Source organism: Rhinatrema bivittatum, chromosome 1 (genome assembly GCF_901001135.1).
Source record: "Rhinatrema bivittatum chromosome 1, aRhiBiv1.1, whole genome shotgun sequence".
In the NCBI taxonomy this organism is placed as follows: domain Eukaryota; kingdom Metazoa; phylum Chordata; class Amphibia; order Gymnophiona; family Rhinatrematidae; genus Rhinatrema; species Rhinatrema bivittatum.
Genome location: NC_042615.1, coordinates 385,596,627 through 385,623,598, shown reverse-complemented (window position 1 = coordinate 385,623,598; position 26,972 = coordinate 385,596,627).

The following is a 26,972-nucleotide window of genomic DNA, read 5'->3' as shown; positions in this document are numbered from 1 at the left end:
GCAGTCTATCGCCTTTGCCCTTACCTTGTCACAGGGAGCGACGGTCGCTCCCTGTGACAAGGTAAGGGCAAAGGCGATCGGTGCCATTCTGGCAGTCTATCGCCTTTGCCCTTAACTTGTCACAGGGAGCGACGGTCACTCCCTGTGACAAGTTAAGGGCAAAGGCGATCGGCGCCATTTTGAAACCTCCAGCACCGGCACCGGCACGATTGAAGGGATGGCTCCTGGGCCCCCCGCTAGACCACCAGGTACATCTAAAAGTTTTTTTGGGGGGGGGGGGTCGGGGGGGTGGGAGAAGCAAAGGGGTAATTTGAAAAGGGTCGGGGTGGGTTTTTTTTTTCGGGCCATCGGCGCCTTTTTATCAGTGGTAGCCAAATGGCGCCGATGGACCCCCCCCCCCCCCACTGGACCACCAGGTAATTTAACATTTTTTTGGGGGGGGGGGGGTCGGTGGGGTTTTGTTTATCTGCTCAGGCCTCACTAAAAATTTAACAATGTGAATTGGAATCGGAACGATTCCAATTCACAATCTCTAACGATCCGATTTTTCCCTCCCACCATCTGAACCTGATCGTTAAGACGATCGGGCACACGATTCACATCTCTATTAGATAGTGATGCACCAGGGTGGAGACCAACACAGAACTATGGGGCATGGTGGCCGTGAGTTTATCACTCTTATTTTTATGTTACTCATTATCATCATTGCTCCTGTGTTAAATTTTATTTTTCTAACTACAGAAAACTTTGTTGTTGAGCACCAACTGGACTCTAGATATTTTATTTCCCCCTCCTAAGAGAGTGGACAGTGAGGGGTGGCTGTCTGTTGGCACCAGGGTTTTTGGGTTTAATTTTGCTGTGGTTCCTGGGTCTCCCCTGCACCTTATTGGCACCCCAGAGTCAGAAATTGTAAGAAGTAGATGCAGTAGTTTTCCTCAAATACGCCTAGGGTTTTGGCAGTTTATCTTCCTCCACCAGACAAATCCCGGCAACCATAGCTCCTTGGATGAAGCTAACTACCCAAACGGGGGTACTGCTATGCCACGATAAAGTGAACCATGTTCCAGATGTGCTATGACCCAAAAATAGGGTTGGGAGCCACGGTTTAGCAAACTGGTGGTTTCTTCAAGAAATGAACACTAAACTTCCTAATGAAGAGAGAAAAATCTGCACCAAAGTTGGATTGGGTTCCTCCCACATCTTTACCCTACAGACACTAATTAATATATTAAAAAAAAAATAACACAGCACTTCAGGAAAAATATTTGCATGTTTTATTACATTTACAAAAGCTTTTGATTCTATCTGGCACCCTGGCTTCAACTATAAATTACTGCAAACTGGAACTGGGGGGGAAACTATGATATAATTCAATCCATGTATTCCTCCATCAGCTGTAAGGCAAAAGTAAACATGCAGACAGACAGCTTCAGACAGGAATGAGGCGTGCCTTACTCTGCAAGATCTACTTCAATGATTTCCTTAGAGTACTAGAGAGCGCCTTAGCCCCAGGACTAAAACTAAATGACTCAGAAATCAAATATATGCAGAAGATCTGGTCATTTTATCCCCTACCCCTCACAGTCTATAAGAAAATCATGAGCCCTACAAAGGCAAACATTATGATTTTCTAGAAAAGCCCATAAAATCAACACAAATTCAAATTTTTTTTAAATAAACAAGAAGTTGAGCATACCTTAGAATATATATTATATATACCTTGGCTTGAGATTAAGTGCATTAGGAGTTTTAAAATTGTATATAAGAATAAGTTCTAAAAGCCTTATTATACAACAAAGAAACCTCTAGATAAATACAACATCCCAGTAAAACTACTATTAAAATTATTTGAAAGCATCATTCAACCAGTCTTCACTGACCCAAAGTGTACAGAATGGCACAGAACCCCAATAGAAATCATACATCTCCAGTTCTGCAAACAGATAATCCATATCCACAGAAACTTCCTATACATTGATGCAGAGCAGAAGTAGGACACTTCCCCTTACTACTCACCATATAAAAATAATATTCTAATTCTGGTGTCATATCAATAACAGTGACACAAACTCCTTCCCCTACTACGAAATACTACAAAACCCTCAAAAATACACTACACATGTGTAACAAACCTGATAAACCAAACCAGCACTAACACCCAGAACTCAAACAGCTCAACCTGGCCTACGAAAAGGCAGTAATTCAAACATTGCAGCATGAACTACTATACAAACACCTCTTCTATTGGGAAGTGTAAGTTAGAAAAACAGAACAAGCTGAAGTGCATCAGATCCCTGTACAGAAAATTCACATAGTAATATAGAAAATGAAAGCAGAAAAAGACCAAGTGGCCCATCCAGCCTGCCCAGCAAACTGTTTAGGGTGGTAACTGCAATGTGCAAGTTTTTAGGGTAGTAACACACTGCAGAATACTTCATCTCTTTTACACATGCAGAACAGATCCTCACCAAAAACAGAATGAGGGACCACAGACTAGAAACAGAAATATGGAGACAAAGCATGGACTGAAAAGTCCAAGATGCCAGACTGCATGCAATACAACACTGGAGAAATAGGAACAGAAATATATTTCCTTCTGTGCAGTGCAAAATGCATTTCCCAAAACTAATTAAAAAAAATCAGATTTTCCACAAAAGAATGAGAAGGAACAATGGGAGCTACAGCTGTGTTATTAATCCTGCCAGTAGGCCAGAAATATAATCTGACCAGGGACAATGCGGAGCACCAAAACCTGGGGAGTTGTCCTTGCTGTCCTCTCTGTACCATATCATTGTATTTTTACTGTTATTACTATTTGGTAAACATTTCCCCTTTTTGTTTTAAATCAGTTTGAGGCCAATATTTAAAAATTAAAAAAAGAAACAATAACCTATCCAGTTAAAGTTAGCTGGATAAGTTATCAAGGAGAGTCAATGGGATAAATATCCTGCTGAATGTCCTCACATAAAGTTATCCAGTTACACTTAGCCAGATAATTTTGAAAGCTCACCAGAAATCTCTGAATATCGCAGTTAGTTTTCAGAGTTATCCAGGTATGTATGTGTTCCTGTATACCTTTGACCTTAAACGGTTCTGATGCTGTAAAAAAATAAAATAAAATAAAGGTAACCCAGTGGTCCTTGTGGCCCAAAGCCCCCACCCAGATGACAGAAAAATGGGCCTGCTGGCCTGAGGCCCCCCCCCCCCTCCCCAGCTCCCTAAGCCTCTCCAAACATTTGGGTAAATTTAAAGAAAAAAGGGGCCGGATCAGTTCCCTCCTACACAGCGAGTAACAAACGTACCTCCGGTACCCTCCTCATCCCCTCTCCATCTTCTTCTGTCAGCCCACCCCTAACCCTCCCACCCAACCTCCATTCTCGAAAACCAAATGTACTGCCGGGATTGTGGAACACACAGACTGTTCCTGGCACCTCCCAGAGTTATTTTGACAGCAACCCTGGAAGTGTAAACTGCCAACATTGCTGTCAAGAGTAGTACTCTCCCAAATCAACCTTGGAAGCCACTGGGAGTGGTATAATCTTGTCTACCACTGGTCTACTCCTACTTAATTTATTCTTACTACCTTGGTACAAAATGCTTGTGCTATTACTGTATATATGCATCTGTACTCTTGTACCCATCTTTATATTCTTGCTTTCCTTTGTACCCACTGGACCCTTTACCTATTATCTGTTCTGTTTTAACCTAGATCTAGCTCTTGGTCTTTAGCCATACCTGTATACATGCTCTAACCTCATGTTTAGTGTCTTTGATTTGATTGCAATTTGGATTGTAATTTTAGTTGTAATTTTGATTGTATTCCACCTTGAGACTAAAACAGAAAAGGGCAGAATATCAAATGCTTATCAATAAATAAATATCAGGGTAATTTTTTTTTTTTTAACTGGATCAGTTAAAAGATTTTCTTAAGGATAGCCTCCTGTGGGTGTCTCCTGTCTTTACAGGGAAGTTATTCCTGCATTCTAGCTACTTAGTCTATTTTGAGGTAGCATGACAGCTGTGAGTTATAATTAGGTTTCTTTAAGAGTGTGCTTTTTTTAAATGATTGTTGTGCTTCACTAACTTGATGTCATTCTTGTCCTCCATCCCAACACCCTTTGTGGACTTGAATTTTCCACCAAGGCATTGTGATTAATCATTTTTATTTTTGTTTTTCTTATGTTATATTGCACAGGTTGTGATATATTTCCTGTTTTCAAAATGTCCATTTAGATAAATTTGAATATTGATTACTAGAAAAATAAAATAAAACTCTTCCCACTTGTCTTCATGTTGCCTTTTCATTTCTGTTTTCTAAGAGGTTTAAGAAGTTCAGTTGCTTGCTAACATTTTTTTATAGGGATGTGCATTCCTGTGAGGGGCAGTGCCTATGACCCTGGGTTTTCAAACTAGGGGATCCTGCAATGGAACCGCAGGGACTATGCCTCATCAAGAATCCTGTAGGAAATACCAAACTAAACAGAGTTAGGGAGACCCACCTCCAGAGGCTCCCTATTGGATCAGCATTAAATATTTTCCAAATTGAGGGCTGGGTATAAAGAGCCCTAGCCTGACGTACCTTTGCTGATCAAACAATCCTCATATGGTTCGCTTTGTGATACCTGTTTGCCTGGCCTGTTTTCTGTTTGTTCCTGGTTCATTTTGTCGCCTGGTCCTCAGCTCCATTCTTGAGTCATGTTCTGTTCTGGATTCCTGCCTCCTGCCTGTTTCCTGCCACTACTTGGTAAGTTCTGACTGATACCTATACTCATGGGCCCAACCTGAGGGGAAGCAGCTGCTTTAACCAGAAGTATATGCGATATGAGGGGTTCGGGAACCTGTCTGCTACTGTGTGCACCTTGTTTCCCCCTTCCCCTTACCTATTGGGCTGGCAGTACTACAGACAGTTCTCTCTCTATTACCTCTTATATTCACACAACCCTCATAGTTCAGGAAAAGACAATGTGTTTTATCCACAGAACTAGACTTTTATTTCCCAGACTTTGCAGGATTAGCATTTAGAAGAAAATAAACAGCACATGTCTCTAACATCCTTGCTACTAAGCATCAGTTTATATTAAAGAAAGAGTTGTATCATTAGTGGCTTTGTGCATGCCATAAATCTTAGCCTTCATAAAGTATTAATACTGGTAGGTAACTTACTAACCCCACCCAACTTCATGAGATTTCCCTCTGTTTACTGATAAAACAGTCTCTGGCTGAAGATCTTGGGAACCATCTCGAGGGGAAAACTTGCTTCCTTGTTTATGGTACTGACTGGGCTGAAGGCATCTTTCTGCTCTGGGGTGTCCCTGACTTCATGCCAGGCTTTCCTCTTTCTTCAAACTCCCAGACACTCCCAGTCCTACTTCTTCAACACAGGGAGGGGCAAGGGTTATCTTTGCATTGTCAGCCTCCTTTCTCCCCCGTTTGCCTCTTCTTACACTAGCCAGATGATACTTATGCAAAAAGTTCATGCAAAATCATGCAGTGGACGGATGGTGGCATCTCTGCATTGCAGGTCGCTGCCGCCCCTTTTTCCCTGGGGGAGATCTTGACCAGCGCTGTCTTGCCATGTCACCATTTTCTCCCTTTCTGAGCCCCCCCCCCTTCATCTATGGGTGGGGGTCAGCCCTGTCCAATGGACTTTCCTTGGACAGACTGTAAATTCTGTTCTTAGGGATAAAGGCAGCTGAGTCAGTGTTTCTTTGCTGGGACACCTGTCATTATTTATCATTTACTGTCTGTTTCTTCTAGATTCATTTTTTTGTTGCTTTCCATGGTAAAACATGGGTATCTCCCTACAGAAGAACATCTGCTCCGAGCACCCAGCCTCTCTGAGGTAGGCCCTTGCCCAGGCTCAGTACCTCTGTCCTCAGTATAACAGGTCATGACAATTCATTTAAAATTAGTAAGAAATAGAAATCAAATGAGGAATATTCATTTTGGCTCATGGAAAACAAAAAGCAAATGGCCAATGCACCCCAAAATAACAAAAATTTGCATTTTCATTAGGTTTTTGGGTTCTGTTAAATTCTATGGGCTAGGCAAAACTGAAGGAGATCAATATTAAAAGCCATTTAGCTGGCTACCTCACAAGTTATCTATTTAATGGCTCATTTTGAATATTCCCCTTTCTTATCCAGCTAAAGGTTAGTTAGATAATTCATTAAGATTGTATAACTTAGTATTTGTTTGTCACTACTAAGAATTGTGTGTGCTTAGAAATAAGACTTTGGGTTATTTTGTGAGCTTGTTTAAATGTTTGTTTACTATTGTTAAAACTTTTGAGAGTTCTAGAGATAACAGTCGAGCTAATTTTGTGAGCTTGTATAAGTTAGTATTTGCTTGTATAAGAATTATGAGCTTGCAAAGGTCACTTACTTGACCTAGAAAGATGAGAGTACTGGTTCCTGGGCAACTAGTCACTAGTGTAAAGATTGGTGATCCACGGGCTGCCCCTTCAGCCCGAGCCGGCTACCACTTCTTAATATGGTGATATGCCAATGCCGACTCCTGTGCAGCACACCCTCCTTAGGCATGTGCGCATCTCTTCTCCACATTTAAAGGGACAGTAACTGGAAAACCCTGAGGCTCCTACTGATGATGTCAGCGCCAAAGCCCTATAAAAGGGCAACGCCTCAGCAACAGGTCCCACTACTTGCAATAGAGCATGTTGCCTCTGCATCTTCAGCTCCTCTCTTGTCTTCGATCCAGCCTTCTCTTCAGCCCAGCCTTGTCTTAGGTTCAGCATCTTATCTTCAGCCCAATCTTGTGTTCCGTGTTCCTTGCCAACCTGTGCCTCTCCTTGCCTACTTACCCTGCCTATCCATCCCAACTTCACTTTCAGACAGATACTTGGTTTGACCTCAGCTTGATCTTGAATACACCTGACCGCAGCCTGCCCTGACCAGCACTCAAACCTTGGACCATTTGACCTCTCTCTGCTTCCACCCAAGGACAACCACTTCCACCAACAGCAGAGACCCCCACCTAAGAACTGTTGGCCCCGGCACCCAAAAGCTCAACCTGAGGGGAACAAGGGTTGGTAAAGGTGAAGTTCCAATAGGGTCTCTACTTCATCTGGGTCTATTTGCTGATGGTAGGAATCTGCAGGTTACACCAATCCTACCTCGGCCCAAGGATCCACTAACACAACAGGTTGCTGAGGCCATGGATCCAGCGGATTTGACTGTGCTGCAGGCTATCCCAGGCATGACTCATAAACTCCAGGAGCAACAGGCTGTCTTGGAGCTCTTGGCTGCAGCTATGGACCATCTTGACACAAGATTGGACTGTCTTACGATGGAATTGGATGCCCTGACCACACCCACCGCCCCACCTCCACAAATAGCAGTACCTGTACCATTGCCAGTACCCAGTCGGCTCGTACGATAGTTTCCAGCTCCACTCCACTAGGCTGGATACCCAAGAAATGTCCGTGTTTTTTTAATCAGTGCCATATGCTCTTTCAGTTGCAGGCCCCATTGCTCCCAGATAACCAAACTAAAACCACTTATATTCTCCCACTTCTAGAGGGAGTAGCACTTGGCTGGGCCTCCCCACTCTGGGAAAGATTGTACCCTAACCTCCATAATTTCCAGAGATTTACAGAACAATTCCACATCACATTTGAGGAACCAAGTCAACAATATTAAAGGCCTTGGACCTACTTCAGCTGCGTCAGGGGCTCTGAACTTTAGTGGAGTATACAATGGAATTGAGGACCATGGTTTCCAAGCTGAATTGGCAGGGAGAGTGCTTGCATGCTATTTTTTTGGAAGGCCTATTACCTAAAATTAAGGACAAGCTTGCTGCCCAAGAGCTTCCCATCTTGCTTGAAGCACTCATTGACATCACGTGGAAAATAGACTGGCACCTACAGGAGAGATCCTGAGAGAGTCTCTTGGCACATAGAAATGTTACATGGGCTTCGTCCTTCCAATCCTCGCGTACACTTGATATCCTGCTACGCCAATGACCCTTCCACCAGAAGAGCCCATGCAATTGGGCTGCTGTTCCTTGCCTCCTGAAGAAAAGATCTGAAACAAACAATTAGGCCTCTGCGTATTGCGTGGCCAGAGGCCATGTCTTAGCTCATTGCCCTGAGAGAATGGGGTTCACTGCCTCAACTCCCCAGATCCTCTTGCCAGTCACCTTCGGAACAATCTCCCTTAAGTTTTTCCACACGGGCCTTGGTGGACTCTGACGCTGGGGGGAACATCATATAGCAAGAGCTTGTCGACCAATTCCAAATACTTACTGTCCCTATAACTCCACTCCTGGAACTCTCATTCGTCTACGGAGACCCCCTTCCAGGACAAGTGATCCAGTCCACTATGCCCCTCATGCTATGTATTGGCTTCTCATACATGGAGTCATTAGCTTCCACGTACTGCCCAGAGCTGTATGTACAGTTATACTAGACCTGCTGTGGCTCTGACGACATCAGCCACAGTTTGACTGGTCCACATCAGAACTCATCTATTGAGGACCTGGATGCACTGAATCCTATATGGAATCTGAAGGGTCGTCTCGCCTGATGATTGTGGCTTCCACTTTTTTGAGACTTCAACTCCCTATAGGAAGTCCAAGAAACTCAAATCACATCACAACTCCCCAGGAAAATGCCCTTAAAATGACCTATAAACAGTTACAGGAACAGCTGGAACAAGAGAGATCTGAACGGAAGAGTCTGGAAAAGGGAAATAATCTTGCTAAGAAGAGCCTTGAGTCACTTCTTAATGACAAGGATGAAGAGATATGAATCTTGCAGACTCAACTTCTGGAAGAAAGTAAAAGGAAGAGAAAGAGCAAAAAGAATCCTACAGTCCTGTCTCGTTCTGCCAGAAAAGACTGAGAAGGAGGTAGGGGCTGGTTTCCGCCAACTCTTATGGTAGGGGTTGGTTTCCGCCAACTCAGTTTGAAAGATTCCATCCCTTAACTTGTGGCTCAGCTTTCGTCCCAGGAATTGAATGAACTATGAGAAAAAAACAATCGTTAGGTTGAGAAAACAACGACCTGAGCCGAGAAAATAATGACCTCAGCCAAGAAAACTGCAGATAATCAAATGAAGTCAGCATCTCAGTGCAAGATAAGGAAAAAGGACTTTCGTAACCAGTAACCCAGCAAACCCAAGGCCTCTGGAAGGGAGCTTAAGAGGGGGGTACTGTTACAGTTGGCAGTCCATGGCCTGTCCCCACAGACCGCCGCTCTCACCTCTGGGCCCGGTGCGAAACACAGCAGGATATCGCCAGAAAATGTGGCAGGACACCAATAACGAAATCAACTCGAGCCAGCCATCATTCCTCATTGCATCAAGATGCTGATGATGACTCCTATGCGCATATCTCTTCTCCACATTTAAAGGGACTGTGGGAAGAAACCCCCTGTGCCCCTATTGATGACTCAGCTCCAAAGCCCTATAAAAGGGCAATGCTCCAGTCTCAATTTGCCTCAGCAACAGGTCCCACACAGGTTTACATCTTCTCTTCAGCCCAGCCTAATCTTCAGTTCAGCATCATGTCTTCAGCCCAAACTTGTCTTCAGTTCAGTGTCTTGTCTTCAGCCCAGCCTCAGCTTCAGTTCAGGGTCTATCTTCATTTTAGCTTTGTCTTCAGTGTTCCTTGCCAATCTGTGCTTCTCTTTGCCTACCTACCCTACCTATCCATCCCAACTTCCCTTTCGGACGGATACCTGGTTTGACCTTGGCTTGATCTTGGATACATCCTGGCCACAGCCTGCCACTGACCACTGCCTGTTACTGGATATGCTTTACTGCAGCTTGCCACTGTCCACTGTCTGTTACCAGATATGCTTGACTGCAGCCTGTCACTGATCCTTGCCTGTTAACAGTTATGCAATACCACTGCCTGCCCTGACCACCATTGGACTTGGTCCATCTGATCACTCTCTGCTTCCACCCAGAGATCCAAGGATGACTACCTCTGCTAACAGCAAAGACCCCCACCTAAGACCTGCCGGCCCCGGCATCTAAAGGCTCAACCCAAGGGGAACGAGGGTTGATAAAGATGAAGCTGCAGTAGGGTCTCTGCTTCATCTGGGTCCGCCTGCCAATGGTAGAAAACTGCTGGTTGCACCAATCCTACTTGGCCCAAGGGTCCACTAATGCAACAACTAATTTGATTCCCATCTAACCCCTCCCCGTCTCCCACCCACCCTAGGCTCTTTATCTAACAAATAAATACTACTCCCTCAAGTCTGGAGGAAAATCGTGAAAATAGGAGTCAATAGGTGATTCTGAATAACATACAATTAACCCTGATTGTATTGGTTGACTAAATGTTTTTCTTATTGCTGGTCATTCACAAACTAAAAAAGGTTACCAAGTTATCAATTTAAAAACTTTAGATTTTAAAATATACCAAATAATTTAAAACCCTTTAAATTGAAAGACATACCTACTTCATAATCTGCTTTAAAACTTTAGCAACTTAATAAAATCAAGCTGCATACAGAAGTCCAGCAGTGAGTTGGGGGCTACATAGTCTTTTGCACTGATTGTATGATTATTTACTTGCTGATGAGGTGTTGTATGTGTTAGGGAGCGCTAGGAGAGCGATCCCACTTGAGGGAAATGTGTGTCCTTGGGCCACGGCACAACCCCAGAGGGCGCCAAGGCGGTACTGAGGCAGGCGAGACGTGTCCAAGCATGGGTGGAAACTGATGGCTCGAACTCTCCACCGGACCTGCACGCTTCAGGAAGACCAACAACGCAATGGTGGTCTTTGAACGGTCCTCCGACCATTCCAAGCCATTTCGGACCTGCTGGGTAATGGCAATAAGCAGCAGGCCGGATGGAGGCCAAGAACAGACGAAGGCCTTGGAACATGGGAGACTTAGACGAGGAACTTGGAACGTGGAGACTCAGATGAAGAACTTGGAACGTGGAGACTCAAACAAGGAACTTGGGAACGAGGAAGTTCAGGATCAAGGTTCAGGATCAAGGACTAGGTTGAGGCTGCGATGCAGCGCTCCCTACATAGCCCACCACAGGGAGGACCACGGGACCTGGTCCGCGGACCACGCTTGATTGCGAGGCAGACTCCAGACAGATACGTGGAAGTTGAAAGCTGGAACATGTTGAAGATTCAGAAGAAACCTGCAACCGAGATGTGCCCTACACAGCCGCCCATGGTTGGTCATGGACCATGCTGGAGCAGAGCAGATTCAGAGTCTTAGGCATGGATGGAGCAGCCACAAGGGAATCCAAGGGCCAGAACGAGCCTCAGGGAACAGGACCAAGACGGGACTTGGCTACAGGGAAGGAAGACCCTCCGGAGGCTTGTGCTGCGGACGAGGAGGCAGGCTTGTGCCAGGACATGGAACGCCAAGAAAGGTGCCAACAAGGAACCAGGGGCTCAGGACATCAAAGCAGGATCATCACGGAACATCAGGACTGGATCATGGAACATCAGGAACATAAAGACTGGATCACGGACATCAGGACAGGAAAACGAGCATCAGGACAAGTAAACGAAGGAACTCAAAAATGAAATTTATGATCTATTAGTTAAAATTTGTAACCTATCATTAAAATCATCCATTGTACCTGAAGACAGAGGGTGGCCAATGTAACCCAATATTTAAAACAGGCTCCGGGGTGATCTGGGTAACTATAGACCAGTGAGCCTGGACTTCAGTGCCGGAAAATAGTGGAAACTATTCTCAAGATCAAAATCGTAGAGCATATAGAAAGACATGTTTAATGGAACACAGTCAACATGGGAAGACTTGCATAACAAATAACTTGCATAACAAATCTGCTTCATTGTTTTGAAGAGGTTAATAAACGTGGTTAAAGGTGAACCGGTAGATGTAGTGTATTTGGATTTTTAGAAGGCATTTGACAAGGTCCCTCATGAGAGGCTTCTAAGAAAACTAAAAAGTCATGGGACAGGAGGGTGATGTCCTTTCGTGGATTACAATTGGTTTAAAAGACAGGAAACAGAGAGTAGGATTAGATGGTCAATTTTCTCAGTGGAAAAGCGTAAACAGTGGAGTGCCTCAGGGATCTGTACTTGGACCGGTGCTTTTCAATATATATATAAATGATCTGGAAAGGAATACAATGAGTGAGGTCATCAGATTTGTGAATGATACAAAATTATTAGACTAATTAAATCACAAGCGGATTGTGATACATTACTGGAGGACCTTGCAAGACTGGAAGACTGAGCATCCAAATGGCAGATGAAATTTAATGTGGACAAGTGCAAGGTATTGCATATAGGGAAAAATAACCTTGTTGTAGTTACAACGAGTGTTAGGTTCCATATTAGGAGCTATCACCCAGAAAAAGATCTAGGCATCATAGTCGATAATACTTTAAAATCATCGGCTCAGTGTGCTGCAGCAGTCAAAACAGCAACAGAATGTTAGGAATTATTAGAAAGGGAATGGTTAATAAAACGGAAAATGTCATAATGCCTCTATATCGCTCCATGGTGAGACCGCACCTTGAATACTGTGAATTCTGGTCACCGCATCTCAAAAAAGATATAGTTGCAATGGAGAAGGTACAGAGAAGGGCAACCAAAATGGTGAGGGGATGGAACAGCTCCCCTATGAGGAAAGGCTGAAGAAGCTAAGGCTGTTTAGCTTGGAGAAGAGATGGCTGAGGGGGGATATGATAGAGGCCTTTAAGATCATGAAATGTCTTGAACGAGTAGCTGTGAATCGGTTATTTACACTTTCAAATAATAGAAGGTCTAGGGGGCATTCCATGAAGTTTGCAAGAAGCACATTTAAGACTAATCGGAGAAAATTCTTTTTCACTCAACACACAATAAAGCTCTGGAATTTGTTGCCAGAGGATGTGGTTAGTGCAGTTAGTGTAGCTGGGATCAAAAAAGGTTTGGATAAGTTCTTGGAGGAGAAGTCCATTAATGGCTATTAATCAAGTTTAATTAGGGAATAGCCACTGTTATTAATTTTATCAGTAGCATGGGATCTTCTTAGTGTTTGGGTAATTGCCAGGTTCTTGTGGCCTGGTTTGGCCTCTGTTGGAAACAGGATGCTGGGCTTGATGGACCCTTGGTCTGATCCAGCATGGCAATTTCTTATGTTCTTATGTTTTTAAAACAGGACATGGAGCTCCAAGGAAGACGAAGACCTGACGGAGCGCTGGAAGACGGGAATTCCAGGAACATGAAACTCCGATGCAAGGCAAAGGCTGGACTGAAGATAAAGCCCTTTTATAGGGCTGAACAAGGAGATGCCCAGAATGAATGTCATCAGGTGGGGCCTGGGGCATATCCAGCCGCAGCCCTTTAAATAAGGTGAAGAGGTCCGCGCCTGTGCCTAGAAGAAGGCAGAAGGAGAAACAGCTGTTGGCAGCATTCCTGCCGCGAAGGAGGCAGGCTCCAGCGGCTTCCCTGCCGCAAAGGTACTGATGGAAGCAGGCACTGGCAGGGACAGCCTCCCCTACCGTGTGAAGACCTCGGCTGCAGCTCCAGCCGTGAAGGAGGACGCGTCGAACGGCACAGGCTGCCTGCACAGAGCAGAAGCTGGCGTGCGGCCTCCGTGCCGTGGGGGACGACGTCGGCGGCAGGTCCTGACTGCCACAGAATGCGGCTCTGATGTCTGTGGCCTCCTGGCTTCATCAGAATGCGGCTGCCAGCTGGTGAAGGTGAGAGGCTGCTTGCGGTTGGCCCCACAAGCAGAATCACAACAGTATGTGTGCACCTGGTGTAAAGAGCTCCTGGTTCCAGAAAATGAGTCCAATCTCTGGAGACCAGAGTGGCAGACCTGGGGTTGCTGAGGCAGACAGAGAGGTATAAAGTGGAGACCTTAAAGGATATAGTAGAGTGTTCCAACTTTAGTCAAGCAGCCCTTGTGCTCCTTTGGAGAAGCAAGGTCACCTGGCAGGAGACCATCATCTTGGCGTGGCAGGAAGTGATCCTATAGCTAGCACCTGCCCTCTAGCTGATACCTTATCCTTTTGCACTGAGGATGCGTTTCCAGGGATATGTGTCCAGAAGAGAAAGGTTAGGATGGCCGTTACAATGAGTGATTCAATCATTAGAAATGTAGATAGTTGGGTGGCTGGTGAGCTAGAGGATCACTTGGTAACTTGCCTGCCTGGTGCAAAGGTAGCAAACCTCATGCACCACCAAGATAAGATTTTAGATTGTGCTGGGGAGGAACTGACTGTCCTATTACATATGGGTACCAATGGCAAAGGAAGGTGTAGGAGGGAGGTTTTGGAGGCTAAATTTAGGGTCATAGGTAGGAAATTCTCCAGGTTTGCATTCTTAGAAATGCTTCCTGTTCCACATGCAGGAACCCAGAAGTAAGCTGAGTTCCAGAGTCTGAATGCATGGATGAGACAATGGTGCAAGGAAGAAAATATAAAATATTTTATATAAAATATATATTTTATATATATATATTATATATAGAAAAAAATATTATATATTTTATATATATATTATATATAGAAAAATAAACAATAAATAAATAAATAAATAAGATTTGCTAGGAACTAGGAAATATTTTTGGGAAAGGGGAATCTATTCTGGTTAGATGGGCTCTACCTTAACCATATTAGAGCCAGGCTATTGATACTAACCAATAAAAAGTAGATAGTACAACTTAGATGATGGGACTCCAGAGGTCATTGCAAGTGATCCAGGTTTCAGGCTGCATAGTCCCAGCAATCCAGACTTCAGGCTCCACAGCATCAGCTTTCAGTGGCCTCACACTCCTTGCAGCAGAAGAGAACCAGAAGACTCATTACATACCTTACCCATCCTGCTCTTGAGGGCATGATTAAATTTGTACCCATAAGGGATGCTTTTTTTGTACATGACCAGCCTTAACAAACTTGTTTCTTTTGCAGGAATCTCTGATTCTGGCCCTGGTCTTGTATTATCAGACTTTGTTTTGATGACTTTAGAGGAAACTGCACCCACAAAGGATGTTTTCATGTCTGTTTCCATGTTTAGCTAATAATCACCACCTTCTGATAGGGTTAAGGCTCAGTACTCCCAGAAGGCATCCTGTTATATTGAATACAATGCGTTCCTTGTATATCCATGCATAAGCCATCGGGGGACATCCTCTGGATTGGATGGTGCTGTCTAGTGGCTGGGCCTGGATTCTACGGAGTGGGAGAAGGCAGTACTTGTGAGTATCTAGAGGTCAGCCTGGAGAAGGGGGAAGTACTGCCAGGACTAGCAGGTCTTGAACTAGTGGCTGTAGTGACAGCAGGCTGGGATACTACCAGGGAGATCCACAATAGGTGTGGATATCTAGAAGAGCAGTGCTAGTCCTACCCTTCAGGTATTGAGGGTTTGGATGCACCTAGTGAAGTCCTCATTGATCTAAGGTAAGAACCACTCCTCACTGTCCATCCTTTAAAACTTTGAGCCTGCAGAGACTCTCTGCTGACACAATAAGAGCATGATCCTGTGTCTGAGCTTCCTTGAATCATGTCTAAAACCTGTTCTGAACTGGGACATGAATGCTACCTTGAATCTTGTTGGAGTTGTTGCAAACCTAAAACATTAACCTGTATCTTCTGTTTTTCCTGCATAACATAACTCAGAATTGTGTTACGTTTGCTATGTGCTTCCTCAGTTAAAGCTCTGCTGTAAACCATGAATTGTATCTAATCTTGGATTTGCCACTTAAGGTACTGTAGTATTACCCCATGACTGCCTACATCTCAATCACTCCCTGCCTCTAATCACATAACTTACTGCAAACATGTTCAAATCATACCCCATTTTCATACCATACACATATACCATTGCCATGTATGCTTTACCACTTTTATCTTTTTGGCATACACTTCACAAAACAAAACAGTTCACACATGAAGTGATACACCCACACTAAATATATAAACAAAAGATAACTTTTAATTGCAGAAATAAAAACAACCAAATATAATCTATGTTCTCAGTCTTTCTTGCTACTGCTGCTCCTTGAGAACTGAGGGGGCTTTTCTATTCCTTGACTCTAGCTAGTGTTGCAACATGTTTTGTGACTGTAAAAGAATAGAGACAACATAGGATAAATACTTATATCCAATCTAGCCAATTTCACTACAAGACCATATTATAAGTTTGAACTGAATGAGAGTGTTATTTGAACAAACTGAGAATCTAACTTTCTGACCTTAAGACATGAATCCATGGGAAAAAGAAAGGAACATCTCACTTTTTTGTATAAAATAAAATGAGTGTTTGAGAATTTAATCTCAGCTGTAATTAGATGTTACAATGGTTATTTGTTTAAAAAAGAAAACTTCCATATAGTTTTATTCTAATTAAGTATAAAGTATGGTGATAGAGCTAACCACATAGTTTTCAGCAAACATTGCTTTCTCTTATGATATCTATAATCCAGCCCTTAACAAGCTACAATTAGGATTACATAGTAGACATATTCAACTTATCAAGGTTTGCATAAATTGTACAGTATTTCCCACAACCTGCCTGGGGTGATTCTGTTTACATCCGCTTGTTAAAAGGACATAATCAAAATCCCCATGCCCCACTCCCTTGGCTTCATTTCTAACATATCTTCAATATGGCCAGTGTTTCCCACGAATATAATTAAAAAATTATTTTGTGATTTTTTTATCTTAGTTTTCTGTTGACAGAAAACCAAGTTGAAAATGAACTTCAACAATTGAATGTATAAAACCAAACATGTCGATAGAGATTCTAATGGTACATACTTTCTGATAGGGAACTGCATTCATTTGAAACGAATCGGTAAAATGCAACCAATTAGAACATTTTTGCTTCATTTGTAGACTCCTGAAATGAATGGAAAGAGCCCACAAATGTTATGATTTTGCCTGTTTCACAGACATATCCTACCTTCTTGATGCATCCCTACCAGCAGACGCCCTCTTTAGCCTATCTATTAGCCTTGCCAGGCTCCTCTTCCTCGGTGCTATGGCCACACCCAAAGTCTCAGCTTATGTAACCCTGCCCTGCCAGAAGCTCCCTGTCTTTTCATTGTGTTGCTTCTGGCTCCGTGACCTGGCCCCTGTTCTGTCTTGCTTTGTCTTGTGGCCTACAGGCCTTCTACCTTGCACTAGCCTTGCCTTGTGGCCTGCAGGCCTACTCTGTTGCCTTGATGCCTTCTGGCTTATGTGTTCTTTGTTCAGTGTTCCCTTGTCTGCCTTGTCTACTCTTGCCCCAATCTGCCTTGTTTGATCCTCTCCTATCTGTTCCACATTCCTGTCCAGTCTTGCTTGTATTAGTTTTGCCCTTGCCTTGTCTGAGCTGTGTTTTTCTAGTTCCAGGTCCTGTTTATATCCAGCCCTTGCCTTGTCCTGCTTGCCAAGCTAGTCCTGCCTTGTCTCCAGCCACAGTCTCCAGCCTGCCTTGTCCTGCTTGTCTCCAGCCTGTTTTGCCAAGCCTTGTCTGTGTGGACTTACTGTTGCGATCCCGGTCGCGGCTCCCGCGACAGGGCCCTTACCTTCTCCACCAGCCCTAATGGTCTGCCGGTCTCCCCGGCACGATTCTAAGCCGGCAGGGGCCTCTCACCCCTGCGGCGTCTCCAAGAGGGAGATGCCGTTGAGTTCCCGGACATGGCCCTGCCCACCGCATACGCACGCGAAGAGGCAGCTTTTAAAGGGAAACTTCGGCCGGCCCCCACAGTGACGTCAGATGCCAGCAGGGTATATATACCCAGGCCCTGCACCAGGAAACTGCCTTGCAACGAGGTTCACTCCTGTGTGAGTATCTAGTTGCTGTTCTGTTCCTGCTCCAGCCTTGATCCAGCTTCCGTTCCTGATCCAGCCTCCGCTCCTGACCAGCCTCCATTCCAGTCTCAGCCTTGCCTTGCCCTCGGACTGTCTTCTTAGTTCCTGACTCTGATTCGTCTATTGTTTTTCCTTGTCTGCCGCCAGCCTTGAACTTGGACCATCCTTCATGCTGCTGATCCTCCATTCCGGGAGACCCCTCCTAAGTCCCAGCGGTCTGGGTCCTCACGGGCTCCTCCCGTGGGGACCTCGGGCTTCCAGGGCGAAGCTCCTGTTCAGTCTCCCAGCTCCATGCCATCTCCCGGTCATTCCATCTCTGTGGAGTCTCCTTCATGTTCTGCCTTCACTCCGCACAGCCGGCCCAAGGATCCACTACCCCAGTCATAACAGTTTGCAAGGACATGGACCCAGTGGACATTTCTGGACTACAGGCCATTCCTGGAATGGCACAACGTCTTCAACAGCAGCAGCATTGTTTGGATGTCCTGGCAGCCACAGTGGAACGACTAGCCAATTCTCTGGATGCCCAGCCTCTGGAGGCTCCACCAGTACATCCAGTGGTCCCCATCATTGAAACTGCAGCACCTCCACAGTTGCCGGTGCCGCCACACTACTCAGGCTAGGCCAAACTCTGTCGTGTATTCTTGAACCAATGTTACATCCAGTTCGCTTTGCTACCCAAGCAGTTCCCGACAGATTCCATGAAAGTCGCTTACATCCTCTCATTGTTGGGTGGGAAGGCCCTATCCTGGGCCTCGCCATCATGGGAACGCAATGATCCCATGCTGGGTAACTTTCAACAGTTTATTCTCAACTTTAAACAGATATTTGATGAACCAGCGTGCCATTCCACTGTGACCACGGAGCTACTACAACTTTGCCAAGGATCTCGTTCCTTCTCAGACTATGCCGTTGAGTTCCGGACACTGGCTTCAGAGTTGGGCTGGTGAGAGGACAGCCTGAGAGGAATTTTCTTAGAGGGTTTGGCTTCTCGGATAAAAGACGAACTGGCAGCCAGAGATCTCCCGGATGATCTGAATAATTTAATCGATCTGGCAGGGAGAATCGACCGCCGGCTACAACAAAGATCCCGGGAATTCTGCCCACCTAGAAGGCAGGTTTCACTGGCTCCTGCCTTCTCTAAACCTTTAATGCCTTCCCAGTCTCTGGCAAACTCCCGTGCAGATCCTCAGGGGGAGGAACCGATTGTTATTGCTTTGCTCCGCCAGAGGGGAGGAGTTAGCGATCTGTATCGCTCACCCCACCAGGAGGGCAGAGTTAGCAATCTGTCATGATCTGCTCCTCCAGAGGGGAGGAGTTAGCTATCTGTAGTGCTTATCCCACCAGGAAGGCGGAGTTAGTAATCTGTTAATGGACTGCTGTTGGATGCTCCTGTAAGGGAAGGAGGTAGCAATCTGATATGGATCAACTCCCCAGGAAGAGGAGTTGGCAACCTGTTCAATGATATTCCTCCGAGGAGAGGAGCTAGCAATAGGTATATTGTACTTCGCTACTGAGATAGCAATCTATCATGCCTCCGCTACGGAGTAGCAATCTTTTATATATAGGCTGCTGGCAAGTCCCATAGAAAGAGGAGTTAGTTATCTATATAATACTTCCGTAAGCAGTGTTAGTGGTCTGTAGTGGTTGGCTCCCACAGAGTGACAGCAGTGTAAGGAATGACCACTTGGAGGAAATGGTGAATCCCTGGGCCGATGGCAGATTTCAGCGCCCCCAGGAGGAGATCCTGAGAGGAACCACCGGCTAGGCTGGAATATGAAATAAACACAAATAGCTCTTTATTAGGCTGGAAGCTGAACCACCAGTGGTGGCAGTAGTGAGTCACTGTGTCTGGCAGGGCTGAAGTCCTTCTGATACTGGAATTATAATCTCTGGGTTGCTGAGCTGTAGAGAGAGACTAGAAGTAGTGAGTAGACAGGGTATACTGGATACAAGATGGTACACTCACAATAGTAGATGTCTGCAACGGTCTCTATGCCACAGAGAGTCTTCAGTACATTCAGGAACAGGAGCCGTAGGCAAGCACTGGTTCCTATAAACAGTCTGTAATAAGAAATCACAGTAGTTGTATATGAAATGGCTTCTAGAGTAGAAGAGAGTCTGTAAAGGATTCTAGGAACATGGGCCCTCATGGAGCGAGTACCGGTTCCTATCTGTAATCTTGCCAATATAATTCACGATCTCTGTACCTGCGATAACATCTTAGACAGAAGGGAGTCTTCAGAAATATAGGAATGTGGGCCCTCGTGGAGCAAGTACCGATTCCTATCTACAATAGAACTCGCTGTGTTCACGTCTGCGATCGCTTTCAGGCAAGGAGGAGTCTTCTGAGTATTCAGGGACATAGGCCCTTGAGGAGCGAGTACCGGATCCCGTCTTGGCAATCTGAAATCAAGAAGAGAGAGCGGAGCCCCCATGGAGCGGGTATTCCTGGTAAGTTTGAAAAGGCCGAGCAGTGGAGAAGAATTCCCCTGGCTGACTTGGATCACTGTTGCAAGTAGCGTGGACTGCCAAAGCAAGTCCGTAAGGAGTTCCTTGCTAACTCATTAGAGGTTAGCAAACAAAGACCTTTTAAAGTGAAAATGGATGCGTCACTACAGGGGATGCCTCCGAGGTTCGCGCCCTTGCTGGTACAAAGTCTGGAGTGCGCGCGCGCGCCCTTACGTCATCAGGATCATGGCGGATCTGTAGCGTCAAGACAGCCCGGGGACACCGGGACCAAGAGGCAGGGAGAAGCTGCAGCTGCATCTGTCCGTCAGAGCCGAAGGGAGTCGCTCCCAAGGTAGAGAGGGTGGAGCGAGGGTGAGAAGAGGCACGAACGCAACACCAGAGGAGAGGAAGCGACGGAGAACAATGGGTCTCTGCTTGTATTGTGGCGGGAAAGGGCATTTCCTGGCCCAGTGTAAAGAGCGTTTGGAAAATGCCAAAGCCTAGGCACTACAGGGGAGCTGTCCCTGGGCTGTGTTAATACTGCTCCTCAATGTACTGTCCTGGTAACCCTGGAATACCCCGGAGGGACCTTCGCCACGACTGCCTTTGACAACTTCAGCTTCCAGAACTTCCTCGAAATCTACTGTTTTGGATCACGTCCATTCGAGGCACTCTACTTCCCGGATGCATCGAATCCACCTCCAAGCCACCGACTCTCTGGACTGGTATTCTTCACACAGAACAAATAACCTTCCTGGTACTGGAGAGGGCGGTTCACCCCATTGTACTGGGGCTACCTTGGCTCCAGAAACACTCTCCTGTCATTCATTGGGACACTCTCCAAGTGGCAGCATGGAGTCCAAATTGCTTTAGTACCTGCCTGCCTGATCGGCCTTGTCCCAACATTTCACTAGCCATACCTTCCCAGCACGAAGATTTTGCAGATGTGTTTTCTAAAGAACAGGCAGAATTGCTACCCCAGCATCGTCCATTTGACTGAGCTATTGATTTACTGCCTGGTCCCACGCCACCTCGAGGGCAGGTCTATCCACTTTCCCTTCCTGAGACACAAGCCATGTCGAAATACATCACTGAGAACCTCGCTCGAGGATTCATTTGACCTTCTAAGTCACCGGCCGGGGCTGGGTTCTTCTTTGTAGGGAAGGACAGATCTCTTCATCCCTGCATCAATTATAGAGGACTAATCGCCATTACCAGGCGCGATCGGTACCCGCTACCCCTGATTCCAGAATTTCTCGACCGATTACAAGGAGCAAAGGTATTCACCAAACTTGACCTTCGTGGAGCATACAATCTGGTGCGCATCCATCCTGGGGATGAATGGAAGACTGCTTTCAATACCCAGGATGGACATTACGAATACTTGGTGATGCTTTTTGAGCTATGCAATGCTCCCACAGTCTTCCAACACCTCATGAATGTGGTACTGCGAGAGATGCTCCACTCATCAGCCATTGTCTACCTAGACGATCTGTTGATCTACTCCAAGGATCTAGAGACTCATCGTCAACATGTAAGATAAGTATTACAGATTCTGAGGGAGAGCCGGTTATTCGCAAAGATTGAGAAATGTCTCTTCGAACAAGAATCACTCCCTTTTTTGGGGTACATTGTTTCAGCCACAGGGTTCAGAATGGACCCAGAAAAGGTATCCGCCATCCGAGACTGGCCTTAGCCTATAGGAGTGAATGCTCTCCAACGATTCTTAGGATTCGCCAACTTCTATATGTTGCGGCCCCGACCGCCTCTCCCATGATCGGGGCTGTGGCCACTTACCTCTGCTCCGTACCGCGGAAGAAAACACTGGGTTCCTGGCCTGTTAGGCTGCATGGCTGCGGCGTCTCCACGTGGGAGACGCCACTGAGCCCGTCTCTGACTCCGCTCCCCTGCGTTGCTACGCGCGCGAGAACGGAACATTTAAAGGTCCAGCACCCAGAAGTGTTAGACAGCCCCCTGGATGACGTCAGACGCCGGCAGAGTATATAAGGCTGGTGTCTGACTCCGGAACTTCGCCTTGCAACGAGGTCCCTCCTTGGAGAGTCTAGTTGCCGTCCTGTTCCTGGTTCCTGTTGGTCTTGTCGTCCTGGCTCCTGGTGTTCCTGTGCCTGTTCCAGCTTCAGCTCCAGCTGTTCCTTCGTCTGCTGATTTCCTGGTTCCTGACTCCGGTTTGCTCCTGACGTTCCCTGTTCGCCGCCTGCCTTGACCTTTGTATCTGCTTCTCATCTCGTCTGCTCCTGCCTCGTAAGTCCCAGCCGTCCAGATCCCTACGGGCTCCTCCTGGGGGGATTTAAGATTCTCTGGGTGAAGCCCTCTCTGATTCCCCTGCCTGAGATTGCCTAAGTCCCAGCGGTCCAGATCCCTACGGGCTGCTCCTGGGGGGATCTAGGATCTCCAGGGTGAAGCCACCGCCTGCTCTTCAGCTTGATTCCACCTCCTGGCCTGTCCTAAAGAACTTCCTTTTCACTAGGCCGGTCCAAGGATCCACCTCCTCCCACAACCGCAACACTATAGGCAATTCATTCCACACTACTCCCGCAAGGTGGCCCCACTAACAGCGCTTACAAAGAAAGGGGCAGATGCAAAGAATTGGCCTTCAGAAGCATGCCGGGCATTCGTCGCTCTGAAAGAGGCTTTCTTGGAAGACACCTGCCTACATCACCCATATCCCCTAAGACCATTAATCGTAGAGGTAGATGCCTCTGATCTCGCTGTAGGCGCAGTTCTCAGCCAGACCTCCAAGAGTGGGAAGTTAATTCCATGCTCCTATTTTTCCTGAAGTTTCTCTGCTGCAGAGAAAAACTATGGGATCAGCGACAAGGAACTACTGGCCATCAAACTGGCATTTGAAGAATGGAGGCAATGGTTGGAGGGAGCCCAACATCCCGTTATAGTATATACGGATCACAAGAATCTGGAGTTCTTGTGTCGGGCCCAGTGCTTGAATCCTAGACAAGCCTGCTGGTCCCTGTTTTTCAGTCACTTCAACTTATCTTTGATTACTGACCAGCAATAAAGAATGTATGAGCAGATGCTCTATCTCGTATCACCGAGCAGGAAGAGGAGAGCAGTCCTCCCCAGTATATCCTAGATCCAGCAAGGGTCAGTATGGCCAGCACTATGGTCACTCCAGGAAGCAAGACGGTAGTACCTCATCGTCTTAAAAGGAAAGTGTTGTCATGGGCCCATGAATCTCTCACTGCCAGGAATTCCAGTATGGCTAGAACTTTGGATCTCTTGACGCAATAATATTAGTGGCCTCGCATGAGACAAAACGTCAACCTTTATGTCAGTTCATGTCCCACCTGTGCCAAACAGAAACACCTAGCAGGTCATCCGTGGGGATTGTTCCAAACTCTACCAATTCCCGTGGAACCCTTGACACACCTTGCCAGGGACTTTCTGAAGGAAAGACCGTAATTTGGGTAACAGTGGACCAATTTTCAAAGATGGCCCACTTTATTGCCCTGCCCAAACTACCTTCGGCTCTGGAACTGGCTCAGCTCTTCTTGTTACACATTTTCCAAGCCCATGGCCTACCTTCACATATCATTTCAGATAGGGGCCCACAATTCACCGCAAATTATTGGAGAGCTTTATGCAAGACATTTGGGGTCCAGTTGGATCTCACCATGGTGTTTCACCCACAGAGCAATGGACAGGCGGAACACATAACCGCTCACTGAAAATCTTCTTATGAACCTTCGCCAATGAAACTCAAAATAACAGGGCGACCCTGCTACCATGGGCTGAGTTATCTTATAACAACCATACTCATTGCGCCACAGGGCAATCTCCATTTCTGCTGGTGAATGAGAAACAACCCAAGATACCTTTGCTACTACAGGTGATGGTTCCCTCACCAGCTGCCCAAATGACAGCCCAACAACTTCACAAACTCTGGAACATGATCCAGAAGAAACTTCAGCACTCAGCAACAACAGCAAAGTGGTTCGCCGATCACCATCATCGACCAGCTCCAGTTTTCCTGCCGGGAGACAAGGTTTGGCTAAGCACCAAAAATATTCACCTTCACTTGTCTTCCAGACGCCTGGGACCCAAGTACTTTGGACCTTTCAGAATAGCGGAAAGAGTGGGTGTGGTATCTTACCGACTTCGGTTACCTTCTACACTAAGGATTCATAATGTATTCCATGTTTCCCTTCTCAAACCAGTGATTCTCTCCAAGTTTCATCACAACCCACCTGATTCCTCGGAGACGCCTTCTATGACTGACCCAATCTATCAGGTTCGTGAAGTATTGGATGTTCGCTTCTATCATCATAGATGGGAATATCTTCTCTCATGGGAGGGATGCGGTCCTGAGGACCAATACCTGGGAGCCTGCCCGCAACATCCTGGACAAGTCTCTTCTTCTTCAGTTCCATCAGGATCACCCTGGGAAGCCCGGTCCTCCAAGGAGGGGGCGTAAGAGGGAGTTACTGTTGTGATCCCGGTAGCAGCTCCCACGACCAGGCCCTTACCTTCTCCACCAGCCCCGATGGTCTGCCAGTCCCCCGATTCTAGGCCAGCACGGGCCTCTCACCACTGCAGCGTCTCCACGAGGGAGACACCGTCGGGTTCCTGGACATGGCCCCGCTGACCGCATTCGCTCGTGCGCGCGAAGAGGCAGCTTTTAAAGGTGCAGGCGCGGGAAACCTCGGCCGGCCCCCAGAGTGACGTCAGATGCCAGCAGGGTATATATACCCAGGCCCTGCACCAGGAAACTGCCTTGCAATGAGGTTCACTCCTGTGTGAGTATCTAGTTGCTGTTCTGTTCCTGCTCCAGCCTTGATCCAGCTTCCTTTCCTGATCCAGCCTCTGCTCCTGACCAGCCTCCATTCCAGTCTCAGCCTTGCCTTGCCCTCGGACTGTCTTCTTAGTTCCTGACTCTGATTCGTCTATTGTTTTTCCTTGTCTGCCGCCAGCCTTGAACTTGGACCATCCTTCATGCTGCTGATCCTCCATTCCGGGAGACCCCTCCTAAGTCCCAGCGGTCTGGGTCCTCATGGGCTCCTCCCGGGGGGACCTCAGGCTTCCAGGGCGAAGCTCCTGTTCTGTCTCCCGGCTCCGTGCCGCCTCCCGGCCATTCCATCTCTGTGGAGTCTCCTTCACATTCTGCCTTCACTCCGCACAGCCAGCCCAAGGTTCCACTACCCCAGTCATAACACTTACCACTATGATATACTTGGGCTGCAGAGACCTACTGGTCACCAGAGCCCAAGGGTTTAACCTGTAGGGGAGGGGGCTACCTAAGCAGAAGACCATCCTTTTTCTTGTTCCAAGTGTAACCCAGTGGTTAAAATAAAGAAGGGGGAGGATAACATTTTTTTTTTAAATATAATAGCTGAGAATAGCTGAGAATAGCTGTGCGCGTCAAAGGGGCTTGCCCCTTTGTCTCGCCCCTTAGTTGTAGCCCCGAAGGAGCCCCGACCCCTACCCTAGGAGTGTCCTCAGATAAACCACTGCTTAATTAACATTCCTTACAGCAAAAGTGTTCACAACCCAACGGAGCACACAGCTGTGTTTGCAACGCTCCGCCTTCCAGGCCCAAACGGACACTCTGCCTCCACCCATCGTTTAACCAACCTATTCCTGAAGCAACCAGCCTCCATCCCGGCAGTCAGCCAGCAACAAACTACATCCCCCCACCTTGTAGCATTCAACCAACACCAGACAACATCCTCCTGCCTTCAGCATTCAACCAACTTTTAAAGTTACTTTCCCAGCATGCACTCCCTAACCATTCCCATCATACACAACCAAAGGTGGAGAGCACCCAAGCTCCCCACCACACCACTCCACCACAACCGCCAACAGAGACTCAGGCCCATCATGCTGACACCTATCACCCAATGCCTTGGCCTGGCTCTTTTTTCAATCACGCTGTTTAATGCACAATCCATATCCAAGAAAACACACATACTCAATGACTTCCTATCCGACTCTAAACCAGATATCTGTGCCATCACAGAAACCTGGTTAAAACCAACTGACACAACCCTAATCAACCAGCTTCCTATCCAGACCTACGACATACTGTCCATACCCAGACGCAAAAAAAGAGGAGGAGGCCTCCTCTTAGCAACCAAAAAATCACTAGGTCTGACATTGCAGACATCCAATACCATAGCCAATATGGAATTTGCCTTATTCAACTCTAAACATCTGACCATTGCCCTAATCTACGCTCCTCCCGGTCTTTTGGAATCAGACCCTTCCCCAATCATATAACTAACAGCAAAACACCTAAACTCAGGAAAACCGGCCATCTTGATGGGAGACTTCAACCTCCACGTGGATGTCCAACCTCATTCCTCCAACTGCAAAACCCTTCTCTCCTCCCTCAACCATATGGGTTTCAGACAAATTGTGACAGAACCTACCCACAAAGCTGGTCACACCTTAGACCTGATCTTTATAAACGAAGGTCTTTCATCCCACTCCACCCCAACCTGCCTTGCGGTTCCTTGGACTGACCACCGAGTCATATCATCAATGTTAAAGATCCTTGAGCCTCTTCCCCTAATAACCCAAACAATCAACATCTCAGTCAGGAAACAATGCTCAGGAGATCAACTAAGTAAACACCTAGCCAAAGAACTAATGAATCTGGACCTCACTGACGCTAACTCAGCAACCTCATCTTGGCTCAACATCACCAACAAGGTTGCAGATCAAGTGTGTCCCTTGACAACAAAGTCCATCAACCCGGATAAAGACAACAGGAAACCTTGGTTCACCACAGAGTTGA